The sequence below is a fragment of the Rattus norvegicus genome, chromosome 3 (assembly GCF_021556685.1).
Source record: "Rattus norvegicus strain SHRSP/BbbUtx chromosome 3, alternate assembly SHRSP_T2T, whole genome shotgun sequence".
Taxonomy (NCBI): Eukaryota; Metazoa; Chordata; class Mammalia; order Rodentia; family Muridae; genus Rattus; species Rattus norvegicus.
Window position 1 is genome coordinate 163,393,324 of NC_141536.1, and position 8,253 is coordinate 163,401,576.

At 49.3% G+C, this 8,253-nt stretch overlaps 1 long non-coding RNA gene across 1 annotated transcript; it reads left to right on the top strand.

Moving 5' to 3' along the window:
* The first annotated feature begins 1,031 nt into the window (after nt 1-1,031).
* Nucleotides 1,032-6,506, top strand: LOC147995857 (uncharacterized). Its single transcript, XR_015684071.1, has 5 exons — nt 1,032-1,267; nt 1,875-1,943; nt 3,897-3,955; nt 5,561-5,683; nt 6,045-6,506. It is a non-coding gene; the product is annotated as an uncharacterized LOC147995857 (long non-coding RNA).
* Nucleotides 6,507-8,253: the final 1,747 nt, after the last annotated feature.

An 8,253-nucleotide genomic window follows, 5' to 3' on the forward strand; every position in this document is an offset into this window, starting at 1 on the left:
GAGGGCAATAATGGTGGTGGTGGTGATGGGAATGATGGTGGTGGTGGTGGTGGTGATGGGGCTGATGGTGGTGGTGGTGATGGTGGTGGTGATGGTGGTGATGGGGATGGTGGTGATGGGGCTGATGGTGGTGGTGGTGGTGATGGTGGTGATGGAGGTGATGGAGGTGATAGTGGTGGTGGTGGTAATGATGGTGATGATGGGGTGGTGATTGTGGTGGTGGTGGTTGTGGTAATGGAAGTGGTGGTGGTTGTGGTTGTGGTGGCGGTGGTGATGGTGATGGTGATGATGGGGTGGTGGTGATGGTGGTGATGGTGGTGGTGATGGGGGTGATGGTGGTGGTGAGGGTGGTGATGGAGGTGATAGTGGTGGTGGTGGTGATTATGGTGATGATGGGGTGGTGATTGTGGTGGTGGTGGTGGTAATAATGGGAGTGGTGGTGGTGGTGGTGATGGTGGTGGTGGTAATGGTTTGGTGATGGTGATGGTTCTACCAGTGATAATGGCGATAGTGAGGATGCTGAGAATAATGTCTGGAGTGAAGTCTCCATTTATCCCCCCATGCCTTCCTTCATCCACTCACCCATCTAAACATCATTAAATAGCTCCATGATGCAGAGCATGGGGAGCAGGGAGGGGCATTCTGTGGAGCTCAGTATGTGACCTGTGGAGAGAAATGATGATTTCAGAAGTACAGACATTTCTACTCCATCTGCACCAGGGCAGTGGCAGAAGATTGGTATCCAGGGGGATGCAGGGTGAGCTGGTAATAGGGCCAGCATTATACTGGGGTGGCTGATAAGCCAGTTGGTGGAGTTTGGATCCATTTTGCTAGCAAAAAACTTTAGCGTGGGTCATGGCAGGTGAACTAAGTTGGAAGAGTTAGGAAGGAACAAACAGGAAGAAAAGCTTTATCTCTGCCTGCCACTGTGACAGGATCGCAGTCCCGAGGGCTCTGAACAGTTCAGACTCTCCTTACCTAATGGAGCGTGGTAATAACTACGTGGGTGCTTATCTGGAAATCTTCCGTCTGAAGGATGCAGACACTGTCTTCCTCTCCAGGCAGGAGCTGTTTATCCATTCTGCCTTGGCATCAGCGTGGGAGTGGCAGAGGGACTTGGGGCTGGCATCGCTGGACGGAATCTGAGTCATTAATAATTCGCTCCCAGGAGAAGATGGTGGAGCTGATAAACTCCCCTGATGGCGAGACGCTTCCCCTGGCCCTCTGCAGTTAGCTAAAGCCTTCCTCCGGTCTCGGTGACATTAAGGTTTGTCCAAGGACGGATTGGAGATGTTGGCACCTCTTGTTCCAGCCCTGATGTAGCCCCCTTTCCCTCTGGACTCTGAAAGTGTGGCAGGTCATTTATTTAAATAGTTAGTTGAGGGCCTGGGGAGCTGGCTCAGTGAATAAAATACTTGCTGTGTGAGTATGAGGACCTGAGTTCAGATCCCCAGCATTCACATAAAAACTGGGCGTGGCAATTGTAATACTGAGGGTGGGGACAGACAGGAGGGTTCTGGACCTTTGTTAACCAGCCTGTCTAGCTACATCAGTAAGTACAGGTTCAGTGAGGAATACTGACTAAATGAAAGCTAAGTCGAAGAGCAACTGAGGAAGATACCCAACATTGATTCTTAGCCTATAGACACTCTCTCTCTCTCTCTCTCTCTCTCTCTCTCTCTCTCTCTCTCTCTCTCTCTCTCTCTCTCTCTCTCGTATCCATGTATAGATAGATACCCACCAGACAGAGTCAGAAACTCTTTTCCCTTATTTTTCTTCCCTCTCCTATTTCTCAGTGCCTTGTTCTCCAGAAAGGTGTTTGTTATAGGTGTAACAGGGCTATCACCTGTTAGAGTCTCTTTCCTTCCTTCCAGGAAAACCTGCTGAAAACTGGCCGGGGCTGTGCTACCCTGTCTCCTAGTGACAACAGAGGACACCTGAAGGTCAGTTACATCTTCAGAGGACATCTCCTTGCACAGCCACCACTTTTCTCATGCAACAGGGAACAGTTATAGAGCTAAGGAGGGTCATCCTTTGGGGGCTGGAAAGAGGGATGAGGGGTATTTATCAGAGACACAGAGTGGCAGGCACGTGGGAATCCATGCAGTCCTTATCGGAAGGACAGAGAGATGCAAGCAGGACTCTATAGGAGCCAAAGTCTGATCTTGTGATCAGATTTCTAGAGTGACTAGGATGGATAGGTGGAGCCATCTAGAGAGGTCACTCCTACTGACAAGCTCCTGCTCACACCTTGACAGCCATGGAGCGGCCTCAGGGCACATCTAGCAGCAGAAGGACATGTGGAGGTAAAGTTTAATCACACTATTGTGTCTCTCTGGATGTGACCAGATAGCCTTTGACGGTGAGGAACTCTTGACCATGGGAGTAGAAGGACCATCTCATACTCTACATAGTTTATGTTCTGGGCCCAGTAGACCTTGCTGACTTACTGGTTGTTGTGTGACATTTCCTGGAAGGGTGAGAACAAAATTTTATTCAGCCTCAATAAGGCACCAGTGTTAGAGCAGAGAACAATTAATCCCACTCAAGCAGTAGAGAGTGACTGCATTGTATACAAGAACATGGGTGACTCAAAAGCAGCTGAAAAGCCCACCAGGCATGGGCAGTGACCCAAAAAGGTGTATCAACAGAGCTCCCTGAATGCCTGGCAGGCAGCTCTGACATGGGGGGCTACAGTCGGTCTTCTCTCTCAGCAATTGTTACTGCTTTTATAATCCTGGGGGCGGACCTTGTGGATCTTCTGAGTTTTAGGAGCTCCCTGTGGCTTTTAAGTTTCACTTACTTTCTGTATCTTCAGGAGCTTCCTTCCTTCCCTCAGGAGGAAATGTGTTAATTTGGAGGAAGAGCTCTATAATGCCAATCAGGGAGGCAGCCATCTTCTCTCCTCATGGCACAGGCCTGACCCCGAGTCCTACTACATGTTAGTAGTGTGTGTGGTTGGAGTCAGATAGGTTAGAGTGGAGGAAGCCAAAGCCTCCCTTTCCCCACCCCAGCTTCCTTAACCCTTCCTGAGCACCTTGAGGTACCCTTAGGTGTGATGCATGAAGATACCAGGTAAAGAGGCTAGAATCCAGCCCCAGGCCTGTTGGACCAGACTCTTACCTACGTGAGGACACTTGACCTATGAGCAGACTTGGCTGAGATAGTGTGTGTGTCTTTCAGCCTGCCCAGGGAGGATAGGATCACATCTCTGACCAAGTCTCAGTCCTTAGGATGAAGTCCCTCCCTGTTCAACTCTGCTGGGGGACCCACACTACTTCAGCATGCGTCCTCCTGTGTATCTCGCTTCCTGGGCTTTTTAAATAGTTTGTGTTTTAACAAATTGTTAAAATGGAAGGGTATCAGTTTAACAAGTGACCTCAGACTGGTACCCTTCAACATCAAACACCCATTTTGTACTCCACTCAGCGTTACTGTGAACAGGTCAACATTAACTGGGAGACCTGAGAATAGGGACAGATCCCTTTGTCAAACAGGCCAGCGATCAATCACAATCTGGGAGTCCTGGGAAGGTGGGCTTTACTCTGGCCTTTCCTTGCAAGGCGGCCTCTTGCTTCCATGAGTCCCATAAGCATGCGCTCTCGTGTCTACAGATGTCATTGGGTCCCTTCAATAGGTGGCCACCCTGAAAGCACAGGCCTCCAGCCTGTCTGGAGAACACAAGAGAGGATGGTGGGCAACCAAGTCTGTAAAACTCCAGTTCTGTCGCCTCCCAGCGGGAGCCTTGGGCAGCGTCTTACCTCTCTTAACATTGGTGGTGCAACCTCCCCATAGGAGGCTGATATGAAGCTATATTTAATAGCTTGATATTATTGTTGTTAGAGCACATGGGTAAAAAGGAAGGCACCACCTCCAGGGTCCCCCCATTGTTACAGGTGTTATCTGCAGACTGCAGGACAGTCAGGCGGATGAGAGGCCCAGGAACATTTACCAGGTAATGAATCCAGGAAGACCAAGAGGAAATGCGGTGGCAGCCCCCTGACCCTCCGTCCCCCTGCCCCCTGGCAGGCTCAGCTACTGTGGAAGTGGGGGGCTGGGGGCCAGAGCCCAGGCTTCCTGGCCATTGTCTGAATAGCGGATGCAGCCCTCTCCTCACCTCTCAGCCCCATGGGGTCCTCTTCTCCTGTGTATTTTGGTCTTTCTCTCCATTTTGTCTCTGCATATGCCCAGGTACCAAGACTAGCCTCTGGGATGATGAATATTTGTAAATACCAGGATGTCTCCTCCAGCTGGTGGAGTGTCCTAAATATGCCCCATGAGGTTCTGAAGTGGGTTTGGCTGGAACTGCTCTCTGAAGAACTTGAGAATCGCAATGCTGAAACTTAAGACAGGGCCCCATTCAGCCTCCCCCAAGGCCATATCACAGATATGACTGGAGTAATGGGTAAGTTCATCAGCTTCATGCTGACTAGACACAAATAGGCCTGTGCCCTGGCTAGCCCTCCACCCAGAAGGAAAGAGACTGTTATGAAGCCTTCCAGGTGACACTCTTGCCTTGCCACATCTGGAGAGCAATGTCTTCATACTTTGCTAAAAATCAAACCCAAGCTCTCCCACATGGCGGCTGTGTGTTGGAGCTGTGGCTATCCCACACTCTGTAAATCTTGATTCTCTGTTAATGTTATACAGGCAAACTGAGACCACAGTGAAGTGTCAATGTGGGTGTCTTAACCAGGACAAAGAGAGAGAGAGGGAGAGAGAGCTCAGACATGTGGACACAAAGCCATGCTCAAAAACAGTAGCTATTTCCATCCTCTCAGACAAATAAGGAAGTGGAGGCCCAAGGATGCTATAGAGGATGAACTTGGTTTAATTCCAGAGGAGAGGCACCTGGGAAGGCTCTGTAACAGTTTCTTTCCTTCTGGGTGGAGGGCTGGCCAGGGCATAGGCCTACGTGTATCTAGTCAGCACGAAGATGCTGAGCTTACCCTTCGCTCCAGCCATATCTGTGACATGGCCTTGGGGGAGGCCTAACAGCATCCTGTCTTGAGTTTCAACACTGTGACCCTCAAGTTCTACATACTCCTGAAGCAACACCATTCAGTGTATGCAAAGGAAGATAATTGCCATTGTTGCCAGGTAGGTGGTTCTGGACCCTGCATTGTAGTCCAGGAAGTCAGACACTGGCAGGCTATCAGAAGCCATCACTATTTTCAGAGTCCTGGCTCAGGTGTGTCCTTAGCGCCATCTTATTTCCAACCTATACAACTGAGGTCCCATAAGACTTCACTTGGTTCAGCTGCTTTTCCTGTTGTTGGTCCTTTGGTGAGCTCAGCGTTTCTGGGCTTCTGTGTGATACATTTATCACAGTGCCTGATACTCAGCAGTTAACTGACATAGGCTGGCAGATAGATAGATAGATAGATAGATAGATAGATAGATAGATAGATAGATAGATAGATAGATAGATAGGTGGATGGTGGATAGATGCATGAATTCTTGCATGCATGAGTAGATGGATGGAATAGTTGCATGGGTAGATGGGTGAGAATGAATGAATGAATCTGGGATATCAGATTACCAATGCATCATTCCTTAGGGGACACAGCTTGTGGAACACAAAGACATGGCGGAACCTTGTGGAAATTGAATCAACTGAGTTTTCCTGGACATTCACTTGAGGACTAAAGCTAGAAGTGAAAAACCCTGGTAGTCGGTACAGGTGAGCTGGGGGAGCAAGCATCTGGTCACTTGGTGGCCAGCACAGGTGAGCTAGGGAGGATCTTGTCACTTGGACATGCCTTGGGTATCTCTACGGGTAGAGGGGACACTTCTGCTAGAGCCATACTCTGTGCATAAGTAAGGTTGTCCTTGGCAGTGAGCAAGTCACCACCAGCCTGTGCTCATCACTTAAGCTTCATAGGAACTCGGCCCCTGAATAGCAAAGTCCTCTGAGAGTGCATTGTTGCCCTGTATCCATCAGAGTCCCCAGAGAGAGAGAGGAAGCAGGAAGGCTTCAAGCCTGGGAAAGCAACTGTTCCCTCATTCTTTTGCTGATGCCTCTTTTTTTTTTTCAAAAAAAGGTGTTAAAAATTAATGAGCAAAATATTGAACTCCCGGCCTTGGCAACAGAAGGATAAACACAGGTGCACTTTGTCATGGTGACAGATTCAATGGTGTTCATCTCTAACAAGGCGGACATCATCGGGATGAGGGGACAGCAACCATCAGTTAAATAAATAGCTGTGCTGTGGTGGCCTGAATAGCCAGCTGACCTCAGAGTTGCTTGGGATGGGTATTTGGTGGCTTTTGAACTTTGTGGTGTGTGGGGTGCACTGTGATCCCTAAAGTAGAAGAAGAAAGCCTGCTGCTGCAGAAATGACCGGGAATTGCGTCTCATCCAGCAAGGACGGAGCTAGATGTGAAACGTTGAAAGTTAGACGGACGCCAGCTGAGTATAAAGAAACCCTGCATGCTCATGATCTCACATCTACAAATTAATCACAGAGGAAGGAAACACAATAAAAAGAAAAATGTATCCATTATGTTCATCCTAAAGTTACATTTTCCAGAAACTTCCATATATGTCTCCACACACTGGTTTGTGTATCTTACGTTTCATGACTGGGCTGGGATCCTCTCATGCGTTCTGAGGCTGTGAGTTCTCACTGCCTGGGTGAGTCCAGGGGACATCTCCCCATTCTGCCTCTGGAAGGATGGAGATTGGGTGGGGTCAACACCTCATGACCATGGCCTCTTAGATGGGATAATGCAGCACACAGCTCATAGAGGGCTGCATCCCTCTTCCACTAGAGCAACAAGTATGTCCTTAGCTTCTAGGTAAAGGATGCTCCTTCCTACCCCAGACCCAGATTCAAGCAGTATTCTCCGCATTCATTCACTACATCTGACTCGAGGATTGAGGACATAATGAATGGACAACTTTGAATGGTGTTGGCCGTGTTAGGTTTTTAATGAATACACTGGACTGAATATACTTAGCTGGATGTTCTGCCTTGTCCATCCAATTACCTAGCCTCATTATGCAACTGAATCGCATTTCCCTTACTTGGGGGCTTTGCTGAGTGGGTGTCCATGCTGCAGGCCAGCAGCCCACACCAATATTGATGAGAAAGTCCCTGTTTGATAGACAGCAGAGGTCATGCCTAGGGCTGCTCCTCTCCATGCTGTGCTCCTCCTCTAGGCCCCCTGCTTCTCTATAACATCCAGGAGGAGGGCGGAATTGCCTTTGGATGAGGTACACTAGCATTAACCCTCTTTCCAAACTTCCACTATGCCCTGCCCTTTGCTTAGTTGAATTGCCTTCTCACTGCCACCCCCCCCCCCCGCCCCCTGCAAAGCATGGTCAAGGATCCTCCCTGCCTTAATGACTGGAAACTAAGCTATCATGTCTGACACCCTCCCCAGCTTTATAGTGATACAAAGAGGTGACCTGAAATGGAACCCCAGCGAACCAGACACAGGAAAAGGAGACAAGGTCCTCTCCCTGTCCTTGCTGGCTTAGGTGGCCAGGAGTCCAAAGCCACCTCCTCCTCTCACTTTGTTGTAGCCTCCAGCCCTCAGTGGGATAGAGAAGCAGCAGGATACTTAGCCAGTTGTCTCCCCTACTTCTTCTTAAGGATGTGATAAGGGCTCCAGGGGAGATAAGTTCCTCCCTCCCAATGTCAAGGGCATTCTTTCATGTGTGTGGGTTTTCAGTTCCTCCTAGCCTGCTTCCCTACTCTACACACCCAGCAAAAGAGAAACACTGGTGGAGAACAAAGGGCAGAGTAGTGGCCAAACTGGTGACCGAGCCAGTCTCTGTGCACTCACCACCACCAGTCCTCTGACACACTAGAAAGTATGTGCTTGGGTTAATTCTTTTCTAAACCTTTCTTAGACCCCTCACTCAGCTTCCTTTACTGAAGTAACTGTTTTCATTAGCCATCTGTGAGAGAGAAGGCTGAGAGGTTCAGGCGACACAGCAGTGGTGGGATCTGAGCCCGCAATGGGGTTGAGCTTTGCTTCTGACACTCAGCCAGCGTGAAACCCTGTCTTCCAAAAGGCTTTGAAGGAGGAAGCAGGTGCTTGCTATGCACCATGAACTTGGGAACAGAGCTGCATTTCCCTTTGCTGCCAGAGAGCCTGATCTTCACTTGAGTTCACACTGGTCTTGGCTGTACAAAGGCACCAGAGAGATTTGAAGTCCTAAGGGGTTGGAGGGAAAACATAGCTTTGAGCACGCACTACACCCTGCACCCTGCACAGCATCCTTCCCTTCCTAGTAGTCTT